This window comes from Rutidosis leptorrhynchoides, chromosome 1, assembly GCF_046630445.1.
Source record: "Rutidosis leptorrhynchoides isolate AG116_Rl617_1_P2 chromosome 1, CSIRO_AGI_Rlap_v1, whole genome shotgun sequence".
NCBI classification, from domain to species: Eukaryota; Viridiplantae; Streptophyta; class Magnoliopsida; order Asterales; family Asteraceae; genus Rutidosis; species Rutidosis leptorrhynchoides.
In genome coordinates, this window is record NC_092333.1 from 471,749,203 (window position 1) to 471,773,049 (window position 23,847).

Below are 23,847 nucleotides of genomic sequence, written 5' to 3' on the forward strand. Positions count from 1 at the left end.
TTTTCAGTTTGAGAGTCGAAGGACTCTTTGATGATTTCTTTCAAGATTGTGTTTTCTTTTTCTAGGTTGTTTAGACGCATTTCTATCCGAGCAACTTGGCGCCTACTATACTCTTTATTCTTATCACAACTTCGCTGAAGGTTGAGGATATCAGACTTCACCCTTACGTGTTCCATGTTATTACAAAATAATAGATCGGCTTCTCTAGTGGCGGCGGGTTCGGGTTGTTTTCTCTTTCGAGATGAGTTTTCAGATGATTCTTTAATACGCTCTTCTTCAGGCTCATAACCTGAGAAGCACTATCGTAGTTAGGGAGGTCTTGAAGAGCATTCCATTTGGGAGTATTCATCGGTTGATGAGAGTCAGCAGTATTGGCATTATGTTTTCCTTTGCTTTCATTTCTCGGGGTTGGATAATATTCGGGAGACCCACGCGAGTTGTAACGAGTGTTCGGGCTATAGTTCATTGGTGGTGAAGGAGGACTATAAAGTGGGCTTCGAACTGATTTTTCGGTAGAAGATCCTTCAGTATCTTTCTCAGCTGGTTTGAAAAGAGTCATTTTGTTTATTTGATGATAGCTTGACATCCTAACATTAAGATAGAGATTTTGATTAGATTTTTAAGCTAGGATTGTAAAGAATGAGAGGTAGGGTTGAACTCTTTGCTTTAACATTCTAAGGTAATCCTAAGTGATTTAAAGTCTAAGGCAGGAAAGGTTATAGTTTCCTAGATCGCTAAGGTACCCTATCTAACAAGTAAGGCACACATAAAATGCAATCCTGGTTCTCTATAACAGCCTGGTTATGCTCTGATACCAATCTATCACACTCCCAGTTAGGGCCTGGGCGAAATGTGATTCAATATCATAATACATACCAACATATTATAAAATGAGAACAAATACTATATGAATAAAACCAAATTTGCAGCGGAAGGATTAATAATGTCGTTACAAGAATTATAAATTGTTCAAATGCAGAAAAGTAAATATGCGATAAGTCTTGATCCTAGCCAAGTAAGTCATCACATAAGCAGTAGATATAGAGGTCCTGATCATTCAGTACCTGAGACAAACATGCTAAAAGTGTCAACCAAAAAGGTTGAGTGAAATTCATAGGTTTAACAAATATGATTGACCGTTTGTTCTTAGACCATAAGATTTGTTATAAAAGTAGATCACGCAGATCCAAAAGTAGTACTGATTCGTGATATTTTAGACTAAACGTTTGTTTTGTTGCCCCGATGATAAGTTGACAGTACCTTATCACCATGTTTAAATCATTATTAAGTAATACAAAGACATCGCAGTCAAATGTATCGGGGACGTTACTCCCGATAGGCCTACCCCCAATAATTAAGAATGCCTTATCCTGAAAGCAATTAAAAAATATCACTGTGGGGTCTTAGTAGCATAAGCTAGCCATAGTACAGTTTAGGTTCGTACTTGTGTCTAAGTTGTTTAAAGTATAAAAGCAGCATGTGTCTCACCCCAGTAAGTATAAAAAGTGCTATAGCAATAAGAGTGGGGCTATGAAAGTCACCTTAGTAATTCGATGAGATAAAGTAATCCTTAAAGAGGAAGTATGGATGATCGAAGCACGGAATAAGTCAACCTAAGAATAAGTTGAGAATAGTTTAGATGTTTTGCCCGTATTATGATAAGTGTAAGTATTTTCTTTTATAGTAAGTTTAAAGAAGGTTTATCATTTTGGAAAGGCTTTTCATACTAGACAAGCTTCCAATCTAACACTTTCAATTTAAAATGGCCTTTTCAGGTCATAGGTTTCTGAGCCACAGGATCCTTTAACTCGGTAATCCAAACTCTCCGCCTAGACTTTCGAGCGTCCATCCACTCGAGAAAGATCAAGATCTATACCCATCTAATATACCGTTCCAATACGTTTTTAGGTGCGTATAGGAATACAACACTTTAAATACTTTATACAATAAGTATTTACTTAAGTTCGATTGTATTATCGTTATTAAGATTGTTTGGTATTTAAATCCTAATAATAAGTAGGATATATTTAAGTAGGTAAACAAGTGTTATACATAGAAATTGTGTTTTATGAATGGGTATGTATTAATATCAAGTTAATATGTATATGTATATATATATATATATATATATATATATATATATATATATATATATATATATATATATATATATATATATATATATATATATCTTATATGTTAAAATATGTATAGTTTAATTTTAAGTTTTATGTCAATATAAGTACCAATAATTATCTAAAAATGCTAACAAGTGTTTTATTGATTTCATAACAGTAAGTGACATGTATAAAACATTATCAAAATTTTCTATACATAAATATTAAGTTTTATGTATTAAATATTAAATTTTTTTATAGCTAAAATACAAATAAATAGATAAACAAGTTTAACAACACGTTTTTGGTGTACAAAATTTGTGAACTAGGCTATGGTATTTATAGTTACAATTTTTGGTAAAGAGAAAATAAAAAAATAAAAAAATACAAAAGTTTATATAAAAAAATAACTAGTGTCTTGTAAAAAAAATTAAAAGTATTTATGGCCAGTCATGCCACCATTTCAAAATATAAATAAATAAAAGTAAAGTTAAAAGTAGGAATAAAATAAATAAAAGTGGATCTAGATCTAGTTTATATATAAAAAAATACTACTTTTTAAATATATATATATATATATATATATATATATATATATATATATATATATATATATATATATATATATATATATATATATATATATATATATATATATATATATATATATATATTTCATAGTTCTAAAAATGTTAACTAACTAAATTTCTATTTTTATTTAATTATTAAATACAAATTTTGATAAATATAAATATATATTCGGTATTTATAAAATTATAATTACTAAATGTGGTTTTTATTTAATTAAATTATTACTTTATAATTTTATTAGTTTTATATATGTTACTACATTTATATATACTTGTATTTATTAATTGTATAATATATTAACTAAATACAAAATTAATATAAGTATTTTATATGTAATCATGTTATGACATAAAATTTTTTTTATAAAAATTCTTACGCGTACGTTGTTGAATAAAATTTATTATTCGTTTAACGTTCGTTAATTTCGTATGTATATAACGACCTTTTATTAGTACTTAGAGTTTATTCATTATACTTAAATCTTTTGTTCGGGCATTATATAGATGGAAAAATGAGGGTCGTTATAATATACCAATAGTACATACATCTAAAAGCTGTGTATTGTACGAGTACGAATACGGGTGCATACGAGTAGAATTGTTGATGAAACTGAACGAGGATGTAATTGTAAGCATTTTTATTAAGTAGAAGTATTTTGATAAGTGTCTTGAAGTCTTTCAAAAGTGTATGAATACATATTAAAACACTACATGTATATACATTTTAACTGAGTCGTTAAGTCATCGTTAGTCGTTACATGTAAGTGTTGTTTTGAAACCTTTAGGTTAACGATCTTGTTAAATGTTGTTAACCCAATGTTTATAATATCAAATGAGATTTTAAATTATTATATTATCATGATATTATGATGTACGAATATCTCTTAATATGATATATATACATTAAATGTCGTTACAACGATAATCGTTACATATATGTCTCGTTTCAAAATCATTAAGTTAGTAGTCTTGTTTTTACATATGTAGTTCATTATTAATATACTTAATGATATGTTTACTTATCATAATATCATGTTAACTATATATATAACCATATATATGTCATCATATAGTTTTTACAAGTTTTAACGTTCGTGAATCACCGATCAACTTGGGTGGTCAATTGTCTATATGAAACCTATTTCAATTAATCAAGTCTTAAAAAGTTTGATTGCTTAACATATTGGAAACACTTAATCATGTAAATAACAATTTCATTTAATATATATATAAACATGGAAAAGTTCGGGTCACTACAGTACCTACCAGTTAAATAAATTTCGTCTCGAAATTTTAAGCAGTTGGAAGTATTGACGTATCTTCTGGAAATAAATGCAGGTATTTCTTCTTCATCTGATCTTCTCGTTCCCAGGTGAATTCGGGTCCTCTACGAGCATTCCATTGAACCTTAACAATTGGTATCTTGTTTTGCTTAAGTCTTTTAACCTCACGATCCATTATTTCGACGGGTTCTTCGATGAATTGAAGTTTTTCGTTGATTTGGATTTCATCTAACGGAATAGTGAGATCTTCTTTAGCAAAACATTTCTTCAAATTCGAGACGTGGAAAGTGTTATGTACAGCCGCGAGTTGTTGAGGTAACTCAAGTTGGTAAGCTACTGGTCCGACACGATCAATAATCTTGAATGGTCCGATATACCTTGGATTTAATTTCCATCGTTTACCAAATCGAACAACGCCTTTCCAAGGTGCAACTTTAAGCATGACCATCTCTCCAATTTCAAATTCTATATCTTTTCTTTTAATGTCAGCGTAGCTCTTTTGTCGACTTTGGGCGGTTTTCAACCGTTGTTGAATTTGGATGATCTTCTCGGTAGTTTCTTGTATTATCTCCGGACCCGTAATCTGTCTATCCCCCACTTCGCTCCAAAAAATCGGAGACCTGTACTTTCTACCATAAAGTGCTTTAAACGTCCCCATCTCAATGCTTGAATGGTAGCTGTTGTTGTAGGAAAATTCTGCTAACGGTAGATGTCGATCCCAACTATTTCCGAAATCAATAACACATGCTCGTAGCATGTCTTCAAGCGTTTGTATCGTCCTTTCGCTCTGCCCATCAGTTTGTGGATGATAGGCAGTACTCATGTCTAGACGAGTTCCTAATGCTTGCTGTAATGTCTGCCAGAATCTTGAAATAAATCTGCCATCCCTATCAGAGATAATAGAGATTGGTATTCCATGTCTGGAGACGACTTCCTTCAAATGCAGTCGTTCTAACTTCTCCATCTTGTCATCTTCTCTTATTGGCAGGAAGTGTGCTGATTTGGTGAGACAATCAACTATTACCCAAATAGTATCAAAACCACTTGCAGTCCTTGGCAATTTAGTGATGAAATCCATGGTAATGTTTTCCCATTTCTATTCTGGAATTTCGGGTTGTTGAAGTAGACCTGATGGTTTCTGATGCTCAGCTTTGACCTTAGAACACGTCAAACATTCTCCTACGTATTTAGAAACATCGGCTTTCATACCCGGCCACCAAAAATGTTTCTTGAGATCCTTGTACATCTTTCCCGTTCCAGGATGTATTGAGTATCTGGTTTTATGAGCTTCTCTAAGTACCATTTCTCTCATATCTCCAAATTTTGGTACCCAAATCCTTTCAGCTCTATACCGGGTTCCGTCTTCCCGAATATTAAGATGCTTCTCCGATCCTTTGGGTATTTCATCCTTTAAATTTCCCTCTTTTAAAACTCCTTGTTGCGGCTCCTTTATTTGAGTAGTAAGGTTATTGTGAATCATTATATTCATAGATTTTACTCGAATGGGTTCTCTGTCCTTCCTGCTCAAGGCGTCGGCTACCACATTTGCCTTCCCCGGGTGGTAACGAATCTCAAAGTCGTAATCATTCAACAATTCAATCCACCTACGCTGTCTCATATTCAGTTGTTTCTGATTAAATATGTGTTGAAGACTTTTATGGTCGGTATATATAATACTTTTGACCCCATATAAGTAGTGCCTCCAAGTCTTTAATGCAAAAACAACCGCGCCTAATTCCAAATCATGCGTCGTATAATTTTGTTCGTGAATCTTCAATTGTCTAGACGCATAAGCAATCACCTTCATTCGTTGCATTAATACACAACCGAGACCTTGCTTTGATGCGTCACAATAAATCACAAAATCATCATTCCCTTCAAGCAATGACAATATAGGTGCCGTAGTTAGCTTTTTCTTCAATAACTGAAACGCTTTCTCTTGTTCATCCTTCCATTCAAATTTCTTCCCTTTATGCGTTAATACAGTCAAGGGTTTTGCTATTCTGGAAAAGTCTTGGATGAACCTTCTGTAGTAACCAGCTAGTCCTAAAAATTGGCGTATGTGTTTCGGAGTTTTTGGGGTTTCCCACTTTTCAACAGTTTCTATCTTTGCCGGATCCACCTTAATACCTTCTTTGTTCACTATGTGACCGAGGAATTGAACTTCTTCCAACCAAAATGCACACTTTGAAAACTTAGCGTACAATTCTTCCTTCCTCAATACTTCTAACACCTTTCTCAAATGTTCACCGTGTTCTTGGTCATTCTTTGAGTAAATAAGTATGTCATCAATGAAAACAATGACAAACTTGTCAAGGTGTGATCCACACACTCGGTTCATAAGGTCCATGAACACAGCTGGTGCATTAGTTAAACCAAACGGCATGACCATAAACTCGTAATGACCGTAACGTGTTCTGAAAGCAGTCTTTGGAATATCATCTTCTTTCACCCGCATTTGATGATACCCGGAATGTAAGTCAATCTTTGAATAAACAGACGAGCCTTGTAGTTGATCAAATAAGTCGTCGATTCTCGGTAGTGGGTAGTAATTCTTGATGGTAAGTTTTTTCAACTCTCGGTAGTCGATACACAACCTGAATGTACCATCTTTCTTCTTGACAAACAAAACAGGAGCTCCCCACAGTGATGTGCTTGGTCGAATGAAACCACGCTCTAAAAGTTCTTGTAATTGGCTTTGCAGTTCTTTCATCTCGCTGGGTGCGAGTCTGTAAGGAGCATGAGCTATTGGTGCAGCTCCTGGTACAAGATCTATTTGAAATTCAACGGATCGATGTGGGGGTAATCCCGGTAATTCTTTCGGAAATACATCGGGAAATTCTTTTGCGACGGGAACATCATTGATGCTCTTTTCTTCAGTTTGTACTTTCTCGACGTGTGCTAGAACAGCATAGCAACCTTTTCTTATTAGTTTTTGTGCCTTCAAATTACTAATAAGATGTAGCTTCGTGTTGCCCTTTTCTCCGTACACCATTAAGAGTTTTCCTTTTTCTCGTATAATGCGAATTGCATTTTTGTAACAAACGATCTCTGCTTTCACTTCTTTCAACCAGTCCATACCGATTATCACATCAAAACTCCCTAACTCTACTGGTATCACGTCAATCTTAAATGTTTCGCTAACCAGTTTAATTTCTCGATTCCGACATATATTATCTGCTGAAATTAATTTACCTTTTGCTAATTCGAGTAAAAATTTACTATCCAAAGGCGTCAATGGACAACTTAATTTAGCACAAAAATCTCTACTCATATAGCTTCTATCCGCACCCGAATCAAATAAAACGTAAGCAGATTTATTGTCAATAAGAAACGTACCCGTAACAAGCTCCGGGTCTTCCTGTGCCTCTGCCGCATTAATATTGAAAAATCTTCCGCGACCTTGTCCATTCGTGTTCTCCTGGTTCGGGCAATTTCTAATAATGTGGCCCGATTTTCCACATTTATAACAAACTACATTGGCATAACTTGCTCCAACACTACTTGCTCCGCCATTGCTCGTTCCGACACCATTTGTTCCTTTCGTTCTATTAACCCCTGGTCCGTAGACCTCACACTTCGCCGCGCTATGACCATTTCTTTTACACTTGTTGCAAAATTTGGTGCAGAACCCCGAGTGATACTTTTCACACCTTTGGCATAGCTGCTTTTGATTGTTGTTATTGTTGCGGTATTATTGTTGTTGGGATGATTGTTGTAGTTGCTGTTGTTGTTGTTGTTGTTGTTGTTGTTGTTGGGCCGTTTGTTGTAGTTGCGATTGATGTTGTGATTGTTGGGATAGTTGTTGCGATTATTGTTGTAATTGCTGTTGTTGTTGTTGTTGTTGTTGTTGTTGTTATTGTATTGGTGATTCTTTTCACCGTTTTCTTCCCACTTTCTTTTGACTTGCTTCACATTGGCCTCTTCAGCAGTCTGTTCTTTAATTCTTTCTTCAATCTGGTTCATTAGTTTGTGAGCCATTCTACATGCCTGTTGTATGGAGACGGGCTCGTGTGAACTTATATCTTCTTAGATTCTTTTCGGTAATCCTTTCACAAACGCGTCGATCTTCTCTTCCTCATCTTCGAACGCTCCCGGACACAATAGGCATAATTCTGTGAATCGTCTTTCGTATGTGGTAATATCAAATCCTTGGGTTCGTAACCCTCTAAGTTCTGTCTTGAGCTTATTGACCTCGATTCTGGGACGGTACTTCTCGTTCATCAAGTGCTTGAATGCTGACCACGGTAGTGCGTAAGCATCATCTTGTCCCACTTGCTCTAGATAGGTATTCCACCATGTTAACGCAGAACCTGTAAAAGTATGCGTAGCGTACTTCAATTTGTCCTCTTCAGTACACTTACTTATGGCAAACACCGATTCGACCTTCTCGGTCCACCGTTTCAATCCGATCGGTCCTTCGGTTCCATCAAATTCCAAAGGTTTGCAGGCAGTGAATTCTTTGTAGGTGCATCCTACACGATTTCCTGTACTGCTAGATCCAAGGTTATTGTTGGTATGTAGCGCAGCCTGTACTGCTGCTATGTTTGAAGCAAGAAAGGCACGAAATTCCTCTTCGCTCATATTCAAGGTGTGTCGAGTAGTCGGTGCCATTTCCGTCAAAATAGTCAAATGGAACGAGTTAATCATATAGAATATCAAGAGTAGTCAATAGTATTTCGTAGCGTAATATGAACTTATTTATAAAAGCTCTTTCTTCATATTAGCATTTTATACTCTTTAATTCGGGTATTACCTACCGGTTAAGTTCATACTTAGTAGCTAACATACCATTTCAACTACTACAATTCTATATGAAAAACTAATCACAAAAAAAAAAAAAATATATATATATCATATTCAAGCCTTTATACAATAACTTGCAAACTTACAATACCGCTATTTTACATATAGCATGAAATATAGCACATAAAACTTTGATACAAAGTAGTTGCGAAGATAATTCTAGTTAATAAATAAGGCGTTCAGCAAAGGCAATAAAGACACGTAATTCATACGTCCAGAAACAAGTCATGCATTCTGGTTTTACTAATACCACTTCCCATCCTTGGTTTTGTGGAACATAACCGTTGTGACCGATAGTAAGAAAATGTGTTGTAACGTCGTCAAAATGATGAAGGTTACGTAATGACCAACAGTCTCGTAATAACCTAAAAACCTCATTTCTTACCCCAATTACCGACTCCGTCACTTGTGGGAACGTTTTGTTTAATAGTTGTAGCCTGATGTTCTTTTTCTCACTTTGGTGAGAATTGAACATTACTAACCCGTAAGCATAACATGCTTCTTTATGTTGCATGTTAGCCGCTTTTTCTAAATCACGAAGTCCTATATTCGGATATATTGAGTCAAAATAATTTCTTAACCCGTTGCTTAAAATAGCATTTGGGTTCCCCGCAATATATGCGTCAAAGTAAACACATCGTAACTTATGGATTTCCCAATGTGATATCCCCCATCTTTCGAACGAAAGCCTTTTATAAACCAAGGCATTCTTGGAACGTTCTTCGAATGTCTTACAAACTGATCTCGCCTTAAATAGTTGTGCCGAGGAATTTTGACCGACTCTAGACAAGATTTCATCAATCATGTCTCCGGGTAGGTCTCTTAAAATATTGAGTTGTCTATCCATTTTGTGTTTTTATACTGTAAAATAGACAAGAGTTATATTCATAAAAAAATACTTATTAATACAAGCAATTTTTACATATATCATAAAGCATAAGCACACTATATTACATATATTACACCACACGAATACAAGTATCTTATTCTGACTCGCTCGTTTCTTCTTCTTCGGTTTTGGTTCGTTTTGCCAAGTTTCTAGGGATATATGATGTTCCCCTAATACGAGCCGTCGTTTTCCACATTGGTTTAGAAAAACCTGGTGGTTTAGAGATTCCCGGGTTATTGTCACAACTTAAGAAATACGGGTGTTGACGATACATATAAAGTTCATCGGGGTTGGAATCAAATTTCTCTATTTTTATGCCCTTTCCCTTATTGTTCTCTTTTGCCTTATTAAATTGTGTTGGGGTAATTTCTATAACATCATCGGATTCCTTGTCGGGATCCGATTCATCGGAGAATTGGTAATCCTCTCAATACTTTGCTTCCTTGGCGGAAACACCATTGACCATAATTAACTTTGGTCGGTTGGTTGAGGATTTTCTTCTACTTAACCGTTTAATTATTTCCCCCACTGGTTCTATTTCTTCTTCCGGTTCCGATTCTTCTTCCGGTTCCGATTCTTCTTCCGGTTCCGACTCTTCTTCCGGTTCCTCTTCGGGAACTTGTGAATCAGTCCACGAATCATTCAAATTTACATTTGACTCTTCATTATTATTAGGTGAGTCAATGGGACTTATTTTAGAGGTATTCATCTATCACATAATATCAAACACGTTAAGAGATTAATATATCACATAATATTCACATGTTAAAAATATATAGTTTCCAACAAAATTTGTTAAGCAATCATTTTTCAAGTAAACACGGTCGAAGTCCAGACTCACTAATGCATCCTAACAAACTCGATAAGACACACTAATGCAAAATTCTAGTTCTCTAAGACCAACGCTCGGATACCAACTGAAATGTCCCGTTCTTATTGTTTAAAAACGTTCCATATTAATTGATTTCGTTGCGAGGTTTTGACCTCTATATGAGACGTTTTTCAAAGACTGCATTCATTTTAAAACAAACCATAACCTTTATTTCATCAATAAAGGTTTAAAAAGCTTTACATAGATTATCAAATAATGATAATCTAAAATATCCTGTTTACACACGACTATTACATAATGGTTTACAATACAAATATGTTACAATGAAATAAGTTTCTTGAATTCAGTTTTTACACAATATCATACAAGCATGGACTCCAAATCTTGTCCTTATTTAAGTATACGACAGCGGAAGCTCTTAATAATCACCTGAGAATAAACATGCTTAAAACGTCAACAAAAATTGTTGGTGAGTTATAGGTTTAACCTATATATATCAAATCGTAACAATAGACCACAAGATTTCATATTTCAATATACATCCCATACATAGAGATAAAAATCATTCATATGGTGAACACCTGGTAACCGACATTAACAAGATGCATATATAAGAATATCCCCATCATTCCGGGACACCCTTCGGATATGATATAAATTTCGAAGTACTAAAGCATCCGGTACTTTAGATGGGGTTTGTTAGGCCCAATAGATCTATCTTTAGGATTCACGTCAATTAGGGTGTCTGTTCCCTAATTCTTAGATTACCAGACTTAATAAAAAGGGGCATATTCAATTTCGATAATTCAACCATAGAATGTAGTTTCACGTACTTGTGTCTATTTTGTAAATCATTTATAAAACCTGCATGTATTCTCATCCCAAAAATATTAGATTTTAAAAGTGGGACTATAACTCACTTTCACAGATTTTTACTTCGTCGGGAAGTAAGACTTGGCCACTGGTCGATTCATGAACCTATAACAAATATGTACATATATATCAAAATATGTTCAAAATATATTTACAACACTTTTAATACATTTTGATGTTTTAAGTTCATTAAGTCAGCTGTCCTCGTTCGTAACCTACAACTAGTTGTCCAACGTTAGATGTACAGAAAAAAAATTAATATATATTATATTGAATCAATCCACGACCCAGTGTATACATGTCTCAGGCTAGATCACAAATCAAAGTATATATATTTTTGGAATCAACCTCAACCCTGTATAGCTAACTCCCACATTACTGCATATAGAGTGTCTATGATTGTTCCAAATAATATATACACATGGGTCGATATGATATGTCAAAACATTGGCATACGTGTCTATGGTATCCCAAGATTACATAATATATTAGAATACATGTATAATACAATATAAGTTAGCTAGGATATGATTAACATAGATTTGTTACCAATTTTCACGTTGCTACAACAAGAAAAATTATCCAATCTTGTTTTACCCATAACTTCTTCATTTTAAATCTGTTTTGAGTGAATCAAATTGCTATGGTTTCATATTGAACTCTATTTTAAGAATCTAAACAGAAAAATTATAGTTTACAGACAGAAATATAAGTTACAAGTCGTTTTTGTAAAGGTAGTCATTTCAGTCGAAAGAACGACGTCTATATGACCATTTTAGAAAACATACTTCCACTTTGAGTTTAACCATGATTTTTGGATATAGTTTCATGTTCATAAGAAAAATCATTTTCCCAGAAGAACAACTTTTAAATCAAAGTTTATCATAGTTTTTAATTAACTAACCCAAAACAGCCCGCGGTGTTACTACGACGGCGTAAATCCGGTTTTACGGTGTTTTTCGTGTTTCCATGTTTTAAATCATTAAGTTAGCATATCATATAGATATAGAACATGTGTTTAGTTGATTTTAAAAGTCAAGTTAGAAGGATTAACTTTTGTTTCCGAACAAGTTTAGAATTAACTAAACTATGTTCTAGTGATAACAAGTTTAAACCTTCGAATAAGATAGCTTTATATGTATGAATCGAATGATGTTATGAACATCATTACTACCTCAAGTTTTCCGGATAAAGCTACTGGAAATGAAAAAAATGGATCTCGTTTCAAAGGATCCTTGAATGGCTTGAAAGTTCTTGAAGCAGAATCATGACACGAAAACAGTTCAAGTAAGATTTTCACTCGAAATAAGATTGTTATAGTTATAGAAATTGAATCAAAGTTTGAATATGAGTATTACCTTGTATTAGAAAGATATCTTACTGTAAATAAGAAAGATTTCTTGAGGTTGGATGATCACTCTACAAGATTGGAAGTAAGCTAGCAAACTTGGAAGTATTCTTGATTTTATGAAACTAGAACTTGTAGAATTTATGAAGAACACTTAGAACTTGAAGATAGAACTTGAGAGAGATCAATTAGATGAAGAAAATTAAAGAATGAAAGTTTTTGTAGGTGTTTTTGGTCGTTGGTGTATGGATTAGATATAAAGGATATGTAATTTTGTTTTCATGTAAATAAGTCATGAATGATTACTCATATTTTTGTAATTTTATGAGATATTTCATGCTAGTTGCCAAATTATGGTTCCCACATGTGTTAGGTGACTCAAATGGGCTACTAAGAGCTGATCATTAGAGTGTATATACCAATAGTACATACATCTAAAAGCTGTGTATTGTACGAGTACGAATACGGGTGCATACGAGTAGAATTGTTGATGAAACTGAACGAGGATGTAATTGTAAGCATTTTTGTTAAGTAGAAGTATTTTGATAAGTGTTTTGAAGTCTTTCAAAAGTGTATGAATACATATTAAAACACTACATGTATATACATTTTAACTGAGTCGTTAAGTCATCGTTAGTCGTTACATGTAAGTGTTGTTTTGAAACTTTTAGGTTAACGATCTTGTTAAATGTTGTTAACCCAGTGTTTATAATATCAAATGAGATTTTAAATTATTATATTATCATGATATTATGATGTACGAATATCTCTTAATATGATATATATATACATTAAATGTCATTACAACGATAATCGTTACATATATGTCTCGTTTCAAAATCATTAAGTTAGTAGTCTTGTTTTTACATATGTAGTTCATTATTAATATACTTAATGATATGTTTACTTATCATAATATCATGTTAACTATATATATAACCATATATATGTCATCATATAGTTTTTACAAGTTTTAACGTTCGTGAATCACCGGTCAACTTGGGTGGTCAATTGTCTATATGAAACCTATTTCAATTAATCAAGTCTTAACGAGTTTGATTGCTTAACATGTTGGAAACACTTAATCATGTAAATAAAAATTTCATTTAATATATATATAAACATGGAAAAGTTCGGGTCACTACAATCATGACCCATGTTATACATGTCTCAGACTCGATCACAACTCAAAGTATATATATTATTTAGAATCAACCTCAACCCTGTATAGCTAACTTGAGCATTACCGCATATAGAGTGTCTATGGTTATTCCAACTAATATATATAGATGACCTCGATATGATACGTCAAAACATTGTATACGTGTCCCGATTTATCCGACGATATTTAAAGTGTGTAACATAAATAACAGAAATTAAATGACGATAAATAAAATTGCGAGAATGAAAATTGCGATAAATAAATTGCTATAAATAAATTGCGATAAATAAACTGCGATAAATAAATTGCGATAAGGAATTAACAGTTAGCTAGGAACAGTTAGCAAGGATTTTGTTAGCGTGGTTTCTTAACAAAATTTCTCATAGTTAATTTGTTTGTTTCTAACAAATTTTATTTTGTTAAATGTTTTCTTCATTATGCCACTTGTTGGATTCTGATAATTCAAAATCCAAATATGAAATCAAATGAAAATGGTTATTCTGCGGTGAATGGATACGTATATCTGTGGATGTAAGTAGGATAGTAAATGACTGTTGAATCAGATTATGTACAGTGTAACTTATTAAAGTGAAATATAAATATTCCTCGGGTATTACCTACCCGTTAAAATATTTTCACCATTAACAGTTTGTACCAAAAGAATTTTCAATTACAATCTTTATGAAAATATATATACATATATATTTTCTTCAGATGTAATCATGGATTTAATGAGTTAATATGATATAAAACTCATCTGATTTACGGTTAGAACTAAAGTACATAATCTCTAAAACATTAGAGATTACATAATCTTAATGTCGAACGAAGATAAATGATGTAGAACGAAATATAGAACTAAGATTATGCTCGAGGTATAGCTTGTGATGTTGAGGTGAGTGATGTTGAGGCTTGTGCTGTTGGTGGTACTGGTGTTGATGTTGGTGAAGCTGGTACGTTTTGCACCATATTTTCCAAGGATACAATTCGGGCGCGAAATTTGTTGACTTCTTCGATTACTCCGGGATGATTGGTGGTTGGAACGAGCGGATGAATAAGGTTTAGAATCTGAGATATAATATAGTCATTGCGAGATATCCTGGAAACGAGAGTGAAAATGGTGTTTCGGACTGGTTCGTCGGTAAGTGCTTCAGGTTCTTCGTCAATAGGGCAATATGGTGGGTGGAAAGGATTACCTTTTTCCCGTCTCCATTGATTAAGTCGAATACGAACCCATCCCCAATTCCTCCAGAATTGATGATGGCTGATTGGTTGATCCATTTCGGTTACACTGCTTTTGGAGCTCAGGTGAATATCCATGTCGAAATAGCTATCGGAATTCGAGGAACTCGAACTGGTTGAGGGATCCATCTCGTATGACCAGGAAATTGATTTTCGATATGAAATAGATTATAGGATTTAGATTGATATTCTTAAATATATATTTTCATATGTATATATATATGTATATATATATATATATATATATATATATATATATATATATATATATATATATATATATATATATATATATATATATATATATATAATACCAAAATCCCATACGTTACGGAGGATTCTTCGGACGCTGTCAGGCAAAGTTTACCGTAATGGATACGCTAAGATACGAATTTTGTCTATATACTATTCATGCAATCCAGGTAGTAAGATATGTCTAGATTAAGAATGATAAGCAAATGATTCTCTAAGAATGATAAGCAGGTAATTTTCGACACGAAATGATAAGCAAAACTTTTGACATGCAGACACGGTCGAAGTCCAGACTTGCTAATGCATTCTAACGACTATCAATCAGACTCACTAATGCAAGACCTGGTTCGCTAAGACCACCACTCTGATACCAACTGAAATGGCCCGTTCATACCGATTATAAACGATTCACAATAGTTGATTTCATTGCAAGGTATTTGACCTCTATATGATACATTTTACAAACATTGCATTCGTTTTTAAAAGACAAACTTTCTTTACATCGAAAGTTGACGGCATGCAAACAATTTCATAACACATCCAACTATAATTGACTTAATAATAATCTTGATGAACTCAACGACTCGAATGCAATGTCTTTTGAAATATGCCATGAATGACTCAAAGTAATATCTCTAAAATGAGCAAATGCACAGCGGAAGATTTCTTTCATACCTGAGAATAATCATGCTTAAAAGTGTCAACCAAAAGGTTGGTGAGTTCATTGGTTTATCATAAACAATAAAATTCATCATTTTGATAGACCACAATATTTAAAATACAGTACACCTATCTCGTGTATTAAACCATTTTTCGTAATGCTTGGCATAGTAGGTTCGTATCCTTTTCTCCCCCGTAGGTTGCCTCGCAATTTTTAATAACCGTACACATATCTCGTGCACAAAAATAATACACATAACCTGTGTATAAAAATCATTCTCTCGATACATAACATTCACTTTGATTTCATTGCTCAACATGGTAATCGACCTTAAAATATAATGAGCATCAACAATATCCCCAAAACAGAACATCTCGTCTGTATAATATATAAACTTCGAAGTACTAAACACCACGCCCACTAGCTCTTCCGTCTAGTGAACATTCTGGGTGGGGGTGTTAAACTCGGTAGCTACATTTAGGATTCGCATGAATTAGGGCCATACCCGTTTCTAATTCTTAGGTTACCAAGCAATAATAATCAGGGGAAAATATTCACAACAATTAGTGGCAATTATCACGTTCAACTAATTTAATAATAATTCACAGAACTTCTGTCTGCATAATAATTCACTCGAGGAATGTTTTGCTTGAGTCTATCTCGTCAAACATTTATAAAAGCATCTTAGTCCAAAAATATAGATTTCAAAGGCATTTAATAAAACAGTTGTAAAATAAAATGTCCCGTTTATATCGATTATAAACGTTTCATATTAATTGATTTCGTTGCAAGGTTTTGACCTCTATATGAGACGTGTTTCAAAGACTGCATTCATTTTTAAAACAAACCATAACCTTTATTTTATCAATAGATGTTCAAAAACAATAACGTAGATTATCAAGAAATGATAATCTAAAAGATAACGTTTTACACACGAACATTACATATTGGTTTACAATAATATTACACAACAAATTAAGTCTTCGAATGCAGTTTTAAAATAATATTATACAAGCATGCAGACTCCAATCTTGTCCTTAAATTAGCATGCAACAGCAGAAGCTCTTAACAATCACCTGAGAATAAACATGCTTTAAACGTCAACAAAAATGTTGGTGAGTTATAGGTTTAACCTATATATTTATCAAATCGTAATAATAGACCACAAGATTTCCATTTCCATTTTTCAATAACATGCAAACTGCATAAAAATCATTCATATGTTGAACACCTGGTAACCGACATTAACAAAATGCATATAGAATATCCCCAAAACAGAAATTCATCTGTATTAATAACCCGAAGTACTAAAGCATACCATTTTCCAGTATGGGGGAGTTAGTGCCCGTAGATCTACCTTTAAGATTCACGTCAATTAGGGTGTCTGTTCCCTAATTCTTAGGTTACCCAGCTAAAAGGGTGATATTCGGTATTCATAATCCAACATAGAATGTAATTTCAAGTACTTGTGTCTATTTCATAAAACATTTACAAAACTGCATGTATTCTCATCCCAAAATATTAGATAGTAAAAATGGGACTATAACTCACTTTCACAGATTATCACTTCGTCGGAAAATAACACTTGGCCACTGGTCGATTCACGAACCTATAACAAATATGTATATATATATATCAAAGTATGATCAAAATATAATTATACCATATTTTATTATGTTTTAACGATTTAAGTTTGTTAAGTTGATAGTCCAATGTTTGTAGTCCACAAATAATTGTCCACAGTTAGTAGTACGGAAATAAATCAATATATATTATCTCGAATCAATCCACGACCCGGTGCATACATGTCTCAGACTCGATCACAACTCAAAATACATATATTATTTTGGAATCAACCTCAACCTTGTATAGCTAATCGATCATTACCGCATATAGAGTGTCTATGGTTGTTCCAAATAATATATATAGATGACGTCAATATGATATGTCAAAACATTGCATACGTGTTTATGGTCTATCAAGGTTACATAATATGTTAGAGTACATGTATAATACAAAATAAGTTAGTTAAGTTATGGTTAGTATAGATTTGTTACAAATTTCACGTAGCTACAACACGAAAAATTATCCAATTTTGTTTTACCCATAACTTCTTAGTTTTAAATCCATTTTGAGTGAATATAGTTGCTATAGTTTCATAATGAACTGAAATTTATGAAACTAAACAGAAAAAGTATAAGTTTAGAGTCAGAAATATAGGTTACAAGTCAATTTTGTAAGAGGTAGTCATTTCAGTCGAAAGAACGACTTCTTGATGACCATTTTGAAAAACATACTTCCACTTTAAGTTTAACCATGATTTTTGGATATAGTTTCATGTTCATAAGAAAAATCATTTTCTCAGAAGAATAACTTTTAAATCAAAGTTTATCAGATTTTTTAATTATCTAAGCCAAAACAGCCCCCAGTTTCACTGTGACGGCGTATGTCCGGTTTTACGGTGTTCTTCGTGTTTCCAGGTTTTAAATCATTAAGTTAGCATATCACATAGATATATAACATGTGTTTAGTTGATTTTAAAAGTCAAGTTAGAAGGATTAACTTTGTTTGCAAACAATTTTAGAATTAACTAAACTATGTTCTAATGATTACAAGTTTAAATCTTCGAATAAGATAGTTATATATATATGAATCGAATGATGTTATGAACATCATTACTACCTCAAGTTTAGTAGGTAAACCTACTGAAAATGATTAAAAATAAACTTGAGCTTCAAAGGATCCTCGATGGCTTGGAAGTTCTTGAAGTAGAATCATGACACGAAAACAAGTTCAAGTAAGATTTTCTACTCGAATTAAGATAGTTATAGTTATAGAAATTGAATCAAAGTTTGAATATGAGTATTACCTTGAATTAGAATGATAACATACTGTAAATAACAAAGGTTTCTTGATCTTAGATGATTACTTGGAATGGATTAGAAAGCTTGGAAGTAGACTTGCAAACTTGAAAGTATTCTTGATTTTATGAAACTAGAACTTATAGAATTTATGAAGAACACTTAGAACTTGAAGATAAAAATTGAGAGAGATCAATTAGATGTATAAAATTGAAGAATGAAGGTGTTTATATGTGTTTTAGGTCGTGATATATGGATTAGATATAAAGGATGTATAAGTTTGTTTTCTTGTAAATAAGTCATGAATGATTAACAATATTTTTGTAATCTTGCTAAATAATTCATACTAGATTACAAAGAATGGTTCCCAAATATTTGATTACTCATTAAGGGCTGCTAAGAGCTGATTATTGAAGTGTATATACCAATAGTATGTACATCTAGGAGCTGTGTATTGTACAAGTACGAATACGGGTGCATACGAGTAGAATTGTTGATGAAAATAAATGAGAATGTAAATGTAAGCATTTTTGTTAAATAGAAGTACTTTGATATGTATCATCAAGTCTTTCAAAAGTGTACTAATACATCTTAATATACTACATGTATATACATTTTAACTGAGTCTTTAAGTCATCGTTAGTCGTTACATGTAAGTGTTGTTTTGAAACCTTTAAGTTAACGATCTCATTTAATGTTGTTAACCCAATGTTTATTATATCTAATGAGATGTTAAATTATTACATTATCATGATATTATGATGTATGAATATATCTTAATGTGATATATATACATTAAAATGTCGTTACAACGATAATCGTAACATATATGCCTCGTTTTGAAATTCTTAAGTTAGTAGTCTTGTTTTACATATGTAGTTCATTGTTAACATACTTAATGATATATATAATTACCATTTTATCATGTTAAATATAGTGCAACAATATCTTAATATGATACATATGTATTTAGTAAGACTTTGTTATAACGATAATCGTTATATATACCGTTTCGAGTTTCTTAATTCAACAGTTTAATTCTCATGTATATATCTCATTGTTAATATACTTAATGAGGTAATTACTTATCATAATTTCATATTAACAATATATATATCCATATATATATATCATCAAGTAGTTTTTACAGGTTTTAACGTTCGTGAATCGCCTGTCAACCTGGGTGGTCAATTGTCTACATGAAACTCATTTCAAATAATCAAATCTTAACAAGTTTGATTGGTTAACATGTTGGAAACATTTATTCATGTAAATATTAAGCTCATATAATATATAATCATGGAAAAGTTCGGGTCACTACAGTACCTACCCGTTAAATAAATTTCGTCCCGAAATTTTAAGCGGTTGGAGGTGTTGACGCATCATTTGGAAATAAGTGTGGGTATTTCTTCTTCATCTGATCTTCATGATCCCTGGTGAAATCGGGTCCTCTACGAGCATTCCATCGAACCTTAACGATTGGTATTTTGTTTTGCTTAAGTACTTTAACCTCACGATCCATTATCTCGACAGGTTCTTCAATGAATTGAAGTTTTTCATTGATTTGAATTTCGTCTAAAGGAATAGTGAGATCTTCTTTGGCTAAGCATTTCTTCAGATTCGATACGTGAAAAGTATCATGTACGCCGGCATGTTGTTGAGGTAATTCAAGTCGGTAAGCTACTGGTCCGACACGATCTATAATCTTGAATGGTCCAATGTACCTTGGATTCGGTTTCCCCCGTTTACCAAATCGAACAACACCTTTCCAAGGTGATACCTTAAGCATGACCATGTCACCTGATAATGCTAAAAACGAACATATATTTCATAGCATTATCTCTCAAGAAAGACAAGCTTTTAGTTGCAATTGTTCTATTTACAATTGATATTCGTTTAAATAATAAAAGGTGAAGACAAAAGATAGATTCGACGAATTGAAGGCGCAAATGACTAAAAAGCTAAAAAGTACAAAGTACAATCAAAGTGGTTCAATTTATTGGTGAAAAACGTCTCAAAATTACAAGAGTACAAGCCGCAAAACGCAAAATACAAGATATTAAATTGTACGAAAGGACGTTCGAAAATCCGAAACCGGGACCAGAGTCAACTCTCAACGCTCGACGCAACGGACTAAAAATTACAAGTCAACTATGCACATGAATATAATATAATATATAATTAATTCTTAAAATTATTTATATATTATATTATTATTTAAAAACCGTCGACAAGAAGCAAACAACAACATGTGAACTCTCCCAACTGGCCATGCGATCGTATGGCCAGGAAGAAGGAAAACCATGCGATCGCATGGCTCCTGTAGCAGGCCACACTCCTATAAATTTCGCGTGTTTTGGCCAGTTTTCAACATCTTTTTTTCTCTTCCTATCTATCAACGTATATATATATATATATATATATATATATATATATATATATATATATATATATATATATATATATATATATATATATTAATTTTAATTTTAATTTTAATTTTAATTTTAATAATAAGGGTATGTTAGCGAATGTTGTAAGGGTATAAGTCGAAATTCTGTCCGTGTAACGCTACGCTATTTTTAATCATTGTAATTTATGTTCAACCTTTTTAAATTAATGTCTCGTAGCTAAGTTATTATTATGCTTATTTAAGCCGAAGTAATCGTGATGTTGGGCTAAATATTAAAATTGGGTAATTGGGCTTTATACCATAATTGGGGTTTGGACAAAAGAATGACACTTGTGGAAATTAGACTATGGGCTATTAATGGGCTTTATATTAACTAAATGATACCTCGTTAATTTAATTTATTTCATATTTAATTGCACTTTTAATTATCGCACTTTTATTTACTGTCATTTTATTTAATTGCACTTTTAATTATCGTACTTTTATTTTATCGTAATTTTATTTATCGCACTTTTATTTATCGCAATTTCATTATTGTTATTTACTTTACGCTTTAAATTAAGTCTTTTATATATTTAATATTTTACATTAGGTTTTAACTGCGACTTAAGTTTTAAAATCGACAAACCGGTCATTAAACGGTAAAAACCCCCTTTTATAATAATAATACTACTTATATATTTATATATTTACAAATATAGTTTTAAAAAATATAGCGTTAAACTTGGCGAGTTCCCTGTGGACGAACCGGACTTACTAAAAACTACACTACTGTACGATTAGGTGCACTGCCCATAAGTGTTGTAGCAAGATTTAGATATATCCATTCTATAAATAAATAAATATCTTGTGTAAAATTGTATCGTATTTAATAGTATTTTCGTAGTAAATATATAACTATTTAATAGTATTTTCGTGTAAAATATATAACTATCTTTTTCTTTCTTATTTTTCGCCGCTCTAGATTTTAGGACTTAGAATTTTTTCTATTTCTTCTCTAAATTTCTGTAAATTTCAACGAAAAATTATTTTGAAGTGGTTAAATTGATAGACATCCAAAATTTTCTGGTTTGTAGTAATAGTTGAATTTGTTAGTGGCTGAGTTGTGAGCTTCCGATTTAAAGGGTTCTGGCTCCCTGCTACATCTTTTGACTATTCGAAACGTAGGCAAAATCAGAAAAGTCTATTAATTTGATCACTTATATAATTTTTATCTTTTATAATTAATAGGATATTCAGTGAATGCACCGAGCAAAACGTTCACCACATTTTATACGTTAACCACCTGTAACAAGATCAAGACATCTAGCCAATATTGTTGCCGTTGATTTTTCTTTAGAATCGTCATCAAGTCGACCAAGTACTCCAATTCAAATTTCCAATAATCCATTTTTTGAACCCGACTACACAATTGAGAATCCGGAGGATATTTAGGGACAATTCAGAGATCCTGAACCATTAATCTTTCCTCCGGAATCACCAATCATTCAAACGGAGATTGTCGAGGAACAACCCATTAAATCAGAATCCTATAGTGATTCAGATTCAACAAATTCAATCATGGAGAATCTGGAACCTTTAAGTATGGAAGACCGAATGCGATCTAAACACACTGGCCAAGGTCACGCAATTACTCAACCTGACATTAATGCGCCAGATTATGAAATCAAAGGACAAATCCTACACATGGTAACTAATCAATGCCAATTTAGTGGTGCGCCGAAGGAAAATCCAAACGAACATCTTCATACATTTAATAGGATCTATACTCTATTTAAAATAAGAGAAGTGGAGGATGAACAGATATATCTCATGTTATTTCCCTGGACTTTAAAGGGAGAAGCCAAAGATTGGTTAGAATCGTTACCTGAAGGGGCGATTGATACATGGGACGTTTTAGTTGAAAAATTTGTTAAACAATTCTTTCCGGTATCTAAAGTCGTGAGACTTCAAGGAGAAATTGTTACATTCACACAAAAGCCAAATGAAACTCTATATGAAGCGTGGACAAGATTTGAAAAGTTATTAAGAGGATGTCCGCAACATGGTTTAGACACTTGTCAAATAGTACAAACATTCTACCAAGGATGCGACATCACTACACGAAAAGACATAGATATAGCAGCTGGTGGTTCCATTATGAAGAAAACCGCAACTGAAGCTTACAAAATTATTGATAACACTGCTTCCCACTCACATGAGTGGCACCAAGAAAAAGATATCGTTAGATCATCTAAATCAGCTAGAGCCGATTCTAGCCATGATTTTGATTCTATTTCTGCAAAGATAGATGCTGGTGAGACACGAATGGAAAAGATGACTAAAGATATTCACTCAATAAGAATTAGTTGTGAGCAGTGTGGAGGACTACATTTGACAAAAGATTGTCTCAGTATTGAACTAACAATGGAACAAAGAGAGAATGTTTCATACATAAATCAAAGGCCTGGAAATAATTATCAGAATAATTATCAACCGCCAAGACCAATCTACAATCAAAACCAGAATTATAACCGAA

At 32.7% G+C, this 23,847-nt stretch overlaps 1 non-coding gene across 1 annotated transcript; it reads right to left on the reverse strand.

Moving 5' to 3' along the window:
* Window positions 1–23,273: 23,273 nt before the first annotated feature.
* Window positions 23,274–23,380, reverse strand: LOC139887076 (small nucleolar RNA R71). The gene has a single exon (XR_011772924.1). It is a non-coding gene; the product is annotated as a small nucleolar RNA R71 (small nucleolar RNA).
* Between the last annotated feature and the right edge of the window lie 467 nt (window positions 23,381–23,847).